We start from the raw sequence: 12023 nt of genomic DNA, 5'->3' as shown, positions 1-12023 counted from the left end.
ATTAACAGGAAAAGGCTATTAGTTCCCCCTTTTAAAAGGATCTATTATATTTCCTTTACTTTTGCCACGAGGCAAATATCCATAGACTAATTCACCAGCAATTCAGCAATGATAGACAACAAACAGGAACAGATATAAGAGCAAAGGAGACTTTTACTTTCTCTTTCTCTCATCTGTTTATTCCATCCCCAACCCATACATTGTGTTCATAGGGCTGTTTATTGAGGAGACTCTGGAAAAGACAGAAAGTGCCATATCTACTCAAACAAAGAAACTATTGAGAATAAATAAAGCATTGAGTTTCCAAAACAGTCAAGTGAGTTCTCTTGCTATTATTTATTTTGGCATCCCTGTAGCATTTTTTTTGCCTGGCTATAAATTCTTAGGTTAGGGCTTTTTGTGTCTGGCGTCTGTGTCCTACCTGCTTAAGACAGGAAAAAAAGTAACAACTTACCAGTCAAGAGACTGAATAAAAGTTAGGCCATAAATAGGAAAAGAGAACAGTTACAAGAGGACACAGTGGGGGTCTTTACCTGAAAGTAGGTCTAAGGAGGGGACTTCCCTAGTGGTCCAGTGGTTAAAACTCTGTGCTTCCACTGCAGGGGGCGTGGGTTTGATACTAGGTCAGGAAACTAAGATCCTGCATGCTGCACAAACAAACAACCCTTCCAAAGTAGGTCTAAGGAAAAGATCTGAGAAACTCAGCTCACAATAGATTGTTATCTTACAGTAACTGTTCAGATACGTGTATGAGTGTGTTAGAGCAGGCAGCCGCTAGGACCTCACAGTCTGTGCTGCTCAGGTTCATTTGATTGCTGAGAAAGACTCATTTGTGTTCCTCCAGAGATGATGGGGTTTATTGTGCGCTTAGACTTAGGTAGAACCTGGAGCTGTAAGGTGTCAGGAACCCAGAGAACTCAGTGTTCTCTCCTAGCAGCCCAGTTTATGCTTATTAGAGGTGGGTGTAAGTGCCAAAAATTTAGAAAATCAAAATATGTAGACACCATAGGTTGAAGTCTCAAGAAAGGCCAATTTTGACCTGAAAGTCTGCAAATATCTTTATTCCATCTCAGCATTTTTGCTTTCTGATCTTATCTGCTCCTGAATACTTTCAGTTCATACCCGGTCTTTTATGGCAATATCTCAGGCAAGAACTGTTGGCCTTGATCTCACTGTTATCTGCCTCATTTGCTTGATATTTCCTAGATTAGCTGCTCAGAAGAGGGGAACACATTGGTTCATGTCTCTCTCATGCTGTGTCATGAGCAAAACTAAAAGGTTACATTTGGCTCTGTTTTTGCCCTTGGCCCAGTGAACCATGGCAAGTTTGTGAGCATTCTTCAAACTCTGGCCATTTCAGCAGCTGGGGATGTAGGCTTGTCAGTGTCCCTTTAAGTGTGTATCCAGCTGGTCATGTCTTTGATAGCTTCAGTACACCACCCACCCATCTCTTTGGATACATATAAGAACCTCATGAGTGTTCCCCGGGCATGCATTTTGACTATACCCATTGCTTTTGTAAGAAACATGTTAAATGCGTATCATTCAGTGATTCAGTGACAACCATTTGTTTTAACGTCCCAGTGTAATAGGGACCAAATTATTAATGTGTAGATACTCACTATATTGACTCACACTGGCTTTCTAGGAGGACAAGCTATTGCATTTTTATTTGCATCTAGCAGCTAGAAAGGAGCTCTGAGAAGCTGTACAAAATGAAAGACCTTTATAGGCAGAAGGGAGCGGCAACAAGGAAGTTATACTAGGCAAAAAAGCAAGTTAATTATTGCAAAGTTACTTTCTTTTAGGTGGGCTTTCAGGCAGATTACCTCAGTAGTGCTGATGAGGTGTTTCCTGACGGACTGGTTTGAGATCCTGCTTCGGGAGAGCTAAAACTGTAATTCTGTCTCAGCTTGGTGTCGTGGAGCCGAGCATAAATGAGTCCATTTTGGGCCAGTTGTCTTGTTTTTAATAAGATTTAAATCAATAAAATTCATTATTCTTTTACTGAGTCAAAATTGTTCTCCCTTGAGGCTTCATCCTATTATTTCTATATATTTTGATGTTCTGAGGTGCTAGTATTTACTCCCAAGTCCAATGATTCAAGTTGTTTTAATCTAGACAAATTACAAGCACTTATAGATACATCCCTAAATGTAACCTCAAATTCCATCTGATTAATCTGTGTCTATGAAGCAGTATCATTAGATTTCCATTATTTGAAGTGATAGGAAAAAATTTTTTTTCATTCAACAGAAATTTATGGGATATTTTCTATACGCAGAGAACTACTTAAAGTTCAGGAAATACCGCAGTGAACAACAGTGACGAGATCCCAACACTTTTGCAGCTTCCAGTGTAGTGGAGGAAGACAGGCACTAAACATTTCATTTTCAATAGAGCAATATAAAAATAAAACACGGTGAACTTAATTTCTTGACACGCACTACCGAAAAATTACTCTTAATTCTTGAACTATGTAGAGCTGACTCCAATTTGTAGTCCTGAGAGTTTCATCGAGCTCAGAACCTTTAAAAAGACACAAATTGATAGGTTGGTTTTTTGTTTTAATTGCACAGTTCTGCAGACCTACAGTTATTTCACATAGTAGTATTGTCGTATCAGTGATATTAAGGACAGAGAGAAATCACTGTGACTCTGGACTTGCCAAAAATATTTTTTAACTGTTCCTCATAAGCTCATAGGCTATTAGTGAGTCATATTTGTGTATTTGAATCATGGAGTTAATTGTCCTACAAATATCCTCCTAATTTGGAGAAGGGCAGGTTAAAGCAGAGTGCTGGAGTTTGAAAGGAAAGGAAGGAGAAAATAAGGAAGAAAGAAAGTGAAAAAAGGAAAGTGATTAATTTTACATAAAACATTGAAGAGATCCAGTAAGGTGTCTTGATTCATTCCATTTTTGATAGAATGAGGGTTTTGATATGAGGGCTGTAGGAAAGAGTTTTAAAGTACTAAGTATGCATGGTGAGACTAGGTAGCTAGCATACAGCAGGAAATGATCAGCTCAAGTGGAAAGGTACTGCTTTGCTAATATTGAGACCCAGGAAGTTAGGCATCTGTCCTTTGTGTTAGTTTGCCAGGGTTGCCCTAACAAAGTATGTCAGAGTACGTGGCTTAAACTACAGAAATTTATCTTCTCACAGTTCTGGAGGCTAGAAGTCTAAGATCAAGTCATCAGCAGAACTGTTTTCTTCTGAGGGCTGTGAGGGAAGGATCTGTTCTACGTCTTTCTCCTTGGCTTGTAGAAGGTCATCTTCTCCCTGTGTCTTCACGTCATCTTCCCTCTGTCCATGTCAGTGTCCAAATTTCCTCTTCTTATAAGGATACCAGTCTTATTGGATTGGTCTCACCCACATCACCTTTTTATAAAAATTTTTTAAATATATTTCTTAAATTGGAGTATAATTGATTTACAATGTTGTGTTAGTTTCAGGTGTACAGCACAGTGAATCAGTTATACATGTACATATATCCACTCTTTTTTTTCTGTTTAGATTCTTTTCCCATATAGGCTATTACAGAGTATTGAGTAGAGTTCCCTGTGCTATACAGCAGGTTCTTATTAGTTATTTATTTTATATATTGTAGTGTGTATATGTCAATCCCAATCTTCCAGTTTATCCCTCCCCCCTTCCCCTTATCCCCTGGCAACCATAAGTTTGTTTTCTATATCTGTGACTCTACTTCTGTTTTGTAGATAAGTTCATTTGTAGCCTTTTTTTAAGATTCCACATATAAGCAATATCATATGATATTTGTCTTTCTCTGTCTGACTTACTTCACTCAGTATGACAATCTTTAGGTCCATCCATGTTGCTGCAAATGGCATTATTTTGCTCTTTTTTATGACTGAGTAATATTCCATTGTATGTATGTACCACATCTTCTTTATCCACTCCTCTGTTGATGGATATCATCTTATTTTGACTTAGTTACTCCTTTAAAGTTTCTATCTCCAAATACAGTCACGTTCTAAGGTTGGGACTTTAACATATGAATTTTTGGAGGGACCATTTCAGCCCGTAACAGCTCTCATATCAAATCCCTAGATAGCAAGTCTTCTCCCCTTTGGAATTCATTTTCAACATTGCCACTAGTATATAAACTTTATCCTCTTTGAGACCATATAAAACGTATCACATAGATATTTCAAAAACAAATATTTGAGGCCTTTCAAGGTCTGACCCCAGTCTACCCTTTCAGCTCTATACCACGACCCCCTTATACCCTTATCCTCTGAACAAATTATTTATCTTGAAACACACTCTTCCTCTACCTATTCAAGTTCAACCTACCTTTCAAGGACTTGCACAGTTTTCGCCTTCTCCCTGAGGCCTCCTCAGGACCAGAAAAGGAGCAGATCTTCTGGAGTGGAAAGGTGACAGACTTGCAGGTCAATGATGTGGGCTCTTATTGTAGTGCTTTCACTTACAAACCATGGGTTTTTGAGCAAGCCAGTTCATCACTCGGCCGTCAACTAGTACAAGGTAATATCCATCACATACGATTATGCCAAAGATTAGATAAAATTTCATGAAATAAACGTCTAAAACAGTGTTCAGAAATCGTTCGTTTCCTGCTTGCCCATGCCATTCCCATCTCCTTTCTTTTCCTACAGTTGCTGTTTTTGTGTGAGTGCCACTGTTATAGTCTATATCCGTTTGCTTTGCGTTATCATTATGTGTGTGTGTGTCTGAGGCAAGACCCACAGTTTACCTTGGCTTCCTAGCTGACTTCTGAAACGATACAAAGCCAAGAACCTAGCACAGAGAGGACAAACAAAAATTGTGTGGTCAAGTGGAAAGGCAAAGGGATTGGCTTGAAAGGAAAGAGGTAGAGTTTCATCCCATCCCCATTATTCTATCTACATTCTCATAAAGTGCCAATGAATAGTTAAAAAAATGTAAAAGCCAATTAAATCTATGCAAGACGATTGAAGGGCTGGGTCATCCTCAGCCCGGATGATTAGTCTCTGAATAATTGAAAATGGATGTAGTCTGATTGTTTTTCTTGATATTCGGATTGAGTACTTTAAGTGTTTTAGACATAGTAAGATGGATGGATAACCAGGTCATACTGTGCTTTTAACACCAGGCTTTTGCCATCTAATGCCTATTTCCATTCTACCCACACTCCCCTCTCTTATGAAAAAGAGAAGCAGTACTTTCCGTACTGCCCAGCTATCAATAAAATGATCCTTAAAATATATATAGTGAGACTAATTGTTAAGACTCTTTATAAACATTGACCAATTAGTTAATCAGTAACACTTAAGGGGCTTACTTTCCCCACCAGAGCCCCTCCTATGACTTCATTTCGTGTTTTTTATTAGGTAGGATTTCTTCTGCCTATGCCGCTACCACATTAAGTATGTTCATGGTAGTCGTAAGTCAGAGAAAGCAAAGGGATTAACTCCCAACCCCAGAGGCAGTTAATATAGCCTTTTAGCTGTTAGACTGACAAATGTGCCAGGAACAGCATCTTAGTGAAATGGACTTGCAGGCATGTGTTAGGGTTTAGATTCATCCAGAGGCTTAATTTCTTTTCACTGCGAATTGGAGGGTATTCTTAAATTCACCGTTACCATACGCCAGTGGAAGGGAAACATATGGAAAAGTTTTAAAGCAAAACCAGATAACCATTGCTGCACAGCTTACTTAAATTCAAAAGAGTTAATCATTTTATTTTAACAGGAACTTCCAGACAAACTGACTACATTCTTTTGGTTCTCTTGGCTGAGATGTTAACTAGAAACTTGGAAAACCAGTCAAGCTTGACTTTTTTGGGGGAGACAGTTCTACTAAGTGGTTTAGAGATCTTATCTGCATCAGGGAGACCATGGTTCAAATATGGACGCCAACATTTAGTAAACAACCCAGGGCAAGTTACAAATGTCTGCAGTGCTCTGTTCTCTCATCTGTAAAATAAGAATGATATTGTCTACCTTACAAAATTGTGTTGTGAGGGTGATATCTGATAGCTTGGAATTTGAATAAATGCATGATGCATATATAATATATCTAGCATAATTCCCAACATAGGGTAAATATCCAGTAAATGTTGGCCATTCCTGTTTCCAGAAGATAGTTTTCACACTGTTTCTTATTCATCAGATTACTCTTAAGCACTCAATACAAATGGGAGGCCCAGGACAAAAAGAGAATTAAAAGCTAAAGTTGAAGGGAAAATGATTATTATGGTCCCTTATAGCCCCCTAAATCTTTTTCAGGACATTTTAGGTTTGCCAGTTCAATTAGCAGTTCGCAACTGCCCTCCACTATTGCCTGTCCTTTTTTTTTTTTTTTAAGTTGTAATTTATAATAAGCATTTGATGAAATAAAAGGGAAAAGGACTTTCTCCCTTATCATGTAGCAGCTGAGAAGATATGGCTTAGGTTTTATATATTGAGAAAGGGTAGACCGAGTTAAGCATTGGGCTTTTGCCCAATGGCTGTCTTCCTGTTTTTCCAGAAGTGATGGAAGCCATGATCAGTGAGTTTGACCAATCAGAATGGATGAAAATGGTCCTGGAAACCCACTGCTATGCCAGGTGTAAATGTTTTAGTTGATGGATCAAGTAGAGACTCTGGAGAAGATTCCAAGTCTTGAGGAGGTCTCATGGGAGGGCACTGGAGAGAATCTTCTCACTTGGAGAGTTTGTAGTAATGGCTACACAGGAATCAATACAGAAGCATTTTAATACTTTAACATCAATTTGGCCGTGCTGCGATGTGCCAGGTGAATGTCAGCCCTCCATGTTTTCACATGGTTGGTTATGGTCTCAGTCTCCCAGTTCACTGGAACCCCATTTATCTCAGCACAGATTCAAATGACGAAACTTGGTATACTTAAGGCTCCAGAGAGAAACAGTGTAGGATAGGGATTAAGAATTTGAGTTCTGGAAATAGCGTGACCTGGATTTGAGTCTGACCTCTGTTACTCAATAGTTAATATGACCTTTGGTGAATCACCTGTACTTCCCAAAGCTCGTTCATTCATTCATTCATACATGCATTTAATCAACAGATAAGTATTGTACACGTAAACTAAATGTCCCAAGTAAGTGAATAGAGGGTGATGAACAACACTCGGGTATCTGACATGGAGATTACATTCTAATCAGGCAAGTATGATATAAAAATAAATGACTTAACAAGATAGTTTCCCATGGTGATACATGCTATTAAGTAAAAGGTAAAAGAAAGGAATAGATAGGGAAAAGTCTTTTAGCAAGGTGGTCGGGAAAGGACTCTCCATGTGGGTGACATTACAGCTGAGACCTAAATAATAAGAAGCGAAATATGAACAGCTGGCCAAAGAGCATTGCAGGTAAAGGGAACAACCAGAGAAAAGGCTGTGAAGCAAGGATATACCCAGTGAGTTCAAGGAATAGAATAAGGGAAGTCTGTTTGGAAGAGCATATCATGAGATAATGTCAGAAGAGTGGAAGGGGCTAGATTCTGCAGGACCTTACCAACCACTGCGAGAAGCTGAGGTTTTCATGTTAAACGTACTGGGAGGCTATTGCCGTTTTCAGAAGGCAGATCACATGACCTCAGTTTCCCCACCTACAGAATGGGATGGGATTGGTGGTGGTGGAAGGTTAAACAGGTAATGCATGTAAAATGTTCAGTGGTCTCTGGAATATATTAGCTAGTATATTAAAAGCTAATCAATAGCTAGTAGATAAAAAAGGTTTGGCCTCTATTGTTTAGGCAGGAGACATCCCTCTATCTGCTATGTGAAGGAAAACAGAACAAAAGATTAAACCAAGTGGACCTTGGCAAAGAACAACCAAGAATTCTGGACTCTTCAGCCCATAGAGGCTTAAGCTGGATAGCTGTTGACTGTAATTCAGGATAACAAATGTCTTTTCATTTCATGGAACCACGACATGCTGGGACTATCTTGTTTATGAGCTTGATGAATCAGATGAAACGCTTTCCCACTGTTGCCTGATACTAATTATCCTTCAGTGAAACTTTCTTGATTGCTGTAAAAAATACCCCGAAGTCTGCCTTCCAGGCAACCAGCCAATGGCACACAGTCGGCACTGACTAATGCTACTGCTGTGTTGCCATGGCCCGAGATTCCTTGCTTAACTTCCCTGAAATATGAGATTTCAAGATTCATGTTCTTGCTTCTGTGATATGTCCTTTGATAAACATTTTCTTTGGAAATGGTATATGCTACCTTGGGGATTAAGGAAAGTATATATCAAATCCTTCTCTCCTTTCCTGAGACCAGAGGCCTTCTAACAACATCTGTTTCCAATACATTGCCATTCATCTTTCAACAATACTGTGTTTTAAAAAAGACCATCTCTAAGCTTGACTTTACAGTTACCTGTTATGTCTTCAAGAGGCATGATTCCACCCATTCCTCCTTGAATTACCCTCTGTGTGAGAAAGCACTCTATTTTCCTAGAAGTAATAAAAGAGCAGAGGACAATACAACTAAATGTATCTTCCAATGCCCTTAGTTGCCTTGACATTACTTAGGGTGTGTTCAAGCTGTCAAACCCTTGAGACCCAACTGAGCCGTTGTCTGACCAGATGATATGGTCCTTGTGTGAATGTATAGAGTGAACACGGCTAGTCACAGATCAATGAGCAGAAATTCACAAGGGCTTGCAGGCAAGATGGCGCTAATTAAGAAGGCCTGAACTGCTCTAGTGTCAGGGAACAGTAAGCAGGTTGTCCTGGCAGCTGCCAGAGCAGGCACTGATGCAGCTTTTTTCTAGTTGCTATGACCACAAGCTCCAGAAAGTAATTTTGTGTTAACCTTTCCACCTCAGTCCCTGAAGTGTCACTGAGACCTCTAAAAATCAGTAGAGGATGATAAGAGCTTATATCTGGTATTGGTCCTCAGTGAGTGATGGGGTCTCAAAGAAGGTGACTGGTCCTGACCTTCCACTTTGAGGTTTCAGAGTTCAGCTCTTGTCAGTGATCATGAGTCATCATGCTAACTATAGTGCAGAAGACTGAGGTAGAAAACATGATGCTGACTTATTAGCACACAATGGAATAGATAACTGTCCCATGAAACTGAAGTCCGTGTATTTAAATGATTATTTCACTGTTTTTCTACGATAAAGGGGGCAAATCAGAAACAGAACAAAACTTAGTCCAATCACTGGAAAGAGATAAGCAATGTGAAAAAGTCTAAATCTAGCACTTTCTATATTTATAGGCTTCACTGCAGTTTCTTTGGCTGTAAACAACAGAAACCAACACTGATTAGCTTATATCAAAAATGAGTTTGAGGAAAGCATACGGGGAAGCTCTATACAAGATTCCACTTCCTGACAGAGAAAGTTTGCCATAGCTTGTGCCATAGCTTCCCACCCCTTGGTCAGGGAGTAGAACCTTGATCCCTACCCGCCCCACCCCAAACAGCATGCATTATAGGTGAGTATTAGATTCTGGATAGACTGAAAAGACAAATGCACTGAGAGGAAAATCCAAATGATGCCTGATGGGCATGGAATCAAAATAAGAGGATAGACAGGTAGATGCTATATCCTGAGATAGATAGATAGATAGATAGATAGATAGAGAGATAGGTAGATAGATAGATAGGTAGATAGATAGGTAGATAGATAGGGATAGAGATATCTCATGTCCTTTTATTTTGTATTTTTGACCTTTTATTTTGAGGTTTTGCTGCTTTGACATCTTGGGGTCTTGCTAATCCTGCAGACATTGAGCCGCCCAGGGTTAGCTAATTCCTAGAGATAGTGAAGGACTTGCCTGAGATGCATCCTTCCTAAGCAAACAAAGCAATCCAGAGATCATAGTTCCAACTACTTCCCTTACTGCGCTCTTATTCTGGGCCATTGTCCAACTGCCTTACTCATCCCAGGACCGGATGCCAGACAACAAGGAAAGGCTCCTATGCCCCAGGGCCCACTGAAATTATTCAGACTAAACAATCCTAAGCACGCTTACCCTGCCTCACCCCTTGTTTTCTACAGAAACCACAATAAGGGATTTTGCCCATGTTTCCTCCTCACTCTCTCTGCCTCCTCTCTGACCCTGGTGCTTCTCCATGTGGCCCTGTGTGGTGGGTCATGCCTCCTGTTTCTAGGGAACTGTGGGGAAATCCTTTCTTTCATCACAGTCATTTCTGTGTCTGCATGTCTTCCTATACCTGATTAAAACAAATCCAGGGTACCCTTAAAAAATATACATGTTTGCTCAACAACTAATCTGAACAGTTTGAGACATGGTAGGTGGATCTCTATTACGGCATCTTTCCGAGGATTCTTCAAGTGTAATTTTGACTGGACCCTATCTGGGTTTCACCTGCTGACTTGATGACTTGACCCTGTCATAGGATAGGAACTGGTTATATACCTCACATGAGTTCAAAATATGCTTCTTCCTTTTTTTCACTTTATTATCTGGAACTGCCTCCAATCCAAAAGCAAAAACCTTTCCTTTCAGTGTTTTGAGGAAATGGACTTTCTTACAAACTAAAGAAATAATTTTAGAAGAAAAATAATGATCTGCATCTCAAATGTCACTGAGAGTAACACAAACAGAAACCTTAAATGTCCTTGTGACCTTTTGAAATCTTAGTGCTAATTATGAATACTGACATCTGATGTAGCTAACACAGCAGTGTGAGGGTCCATGTCCAGGCCTCAGCTGAAAGACTTAATGCAATTTCCAAAGATCTTCAGCTTGTTCCCAGGGAGAGGTGAAGGCAATAATAGTCCCTTTTGTCAATCAGTGCAATTTCTAATCCTTTTTAAAGAGACAAAAGCTGTGTATGTGTGTGCAATGGCTGTCTTTTAGGGATGTTTTTACTTTAAAACGTTCCTGCTAAACGTTTTAGAGTGTGATCATGTTTGGTGCCCTATGAAAAATGGCATAAGGGCCTTGAGGGGAATCTGTACGTTCTGAAGTTTGAGGTTTTTAAGTTCCTCCTGAGGGTGATTCTGAAGCAGAAGAAATAGTTAATTAAAACAAAAAGGACCTTGAATTTTGTGAAGGTGTTTCTGATGGGAGCAGTGTGGAGATTTTCAAATGCTCTCTCTGTCTCTGTCTCTCTCTTCCTCTCTGTCAGTTTCCAGTTTGGGTGCTATCATGCCTATATCCCAATTCCTTATTTTTGTGAATGTGATGGAAGGAGGCCAAGGACCAGCAATAAGTGTTACAAAAATGATAAAAATATAAAACACCACAGATACTCAGCATCAACGCTGCTGGGCTCTGAGTCCTTCTACCACCCAGACACTTAAAAGAGAGAGAAAGAGGTTTATACCCCTCAAAGGGTTATTAATTGTTTTAAGTGGTTTTCCATTTTCTGTTCTTTGTTGTGCCCATCTGCAGAATTCTTCTGCAGCTAAAATTTTCAGGTGAAAACTTGCTAAACACTTCAGGTGAGTGATAAGTAGGTCCTCACCTTTCCCTCTAGACACTGACACCAAAGTGAACCTGCCAGCTGCTATCAGGACTAATGCCATCACTTTCTAGAGGTCACCCTGAAGTCTGATTTAGGAGAATTTTCCTGGAGCTGTTAGACTTTTGGTAAATTGTCATACATCTAAAAGTCCTATTTGGCCACTAAGCCTTTTTCAAAATCTAGCATCATCCCTTAGCCAGGTTCAAAATAGAATAAATACCTGTGGTCATGGCAGAAATCCATGAAAGGGACATTTCTGAAATGGAGAGAGGAGAGGGCAGAGGGGAAGAGCGTAAAGGGTTTGTGAGTGAAAGCCATTGGTTCATTCAATAAATATTTATTGCATAGAAATTAAAGGTAAATACCATTAGAAGCACCAGAAAAGCTGTCTTTGAATAAGGGACATGTTGAAGTTACTTTGTCTTGCTTTTCATTGGGAAGGGAATGTAAACTAATTGTACATTACAAGTAGCTGTATTGGGACCTGAGATAGACTCTAAACTGGGAACCAAACATACAGGCATGTTTTACAGACTAGTGGCCAGTCCGAAGGCCATTTGCAGAGGAACTGGGGAGTATTCTGGCAGAAAA

Source organism: Balaenoptera musculus, chromosome 11 (assembly GCF_009873245.2).
Source record: "Balaenoptera musculus isolate JJ_BM4_2016_0621 chromosome 11, mBalMus1.pri.v3, whole genome shotgun sequence".
Taxonomy (NCBI): domain Eukaryota; kingdom Metazoa; phylum Chordata; class Mammalia; order Artiodactyla; family Balaenopteridae; genus Balaenoptera; species Balaenoptera musculus.
The sequence above is the reverse complement of the archived record's forward strand: the minus strand, read 5'-3'. Positions refer to the sequence as shown.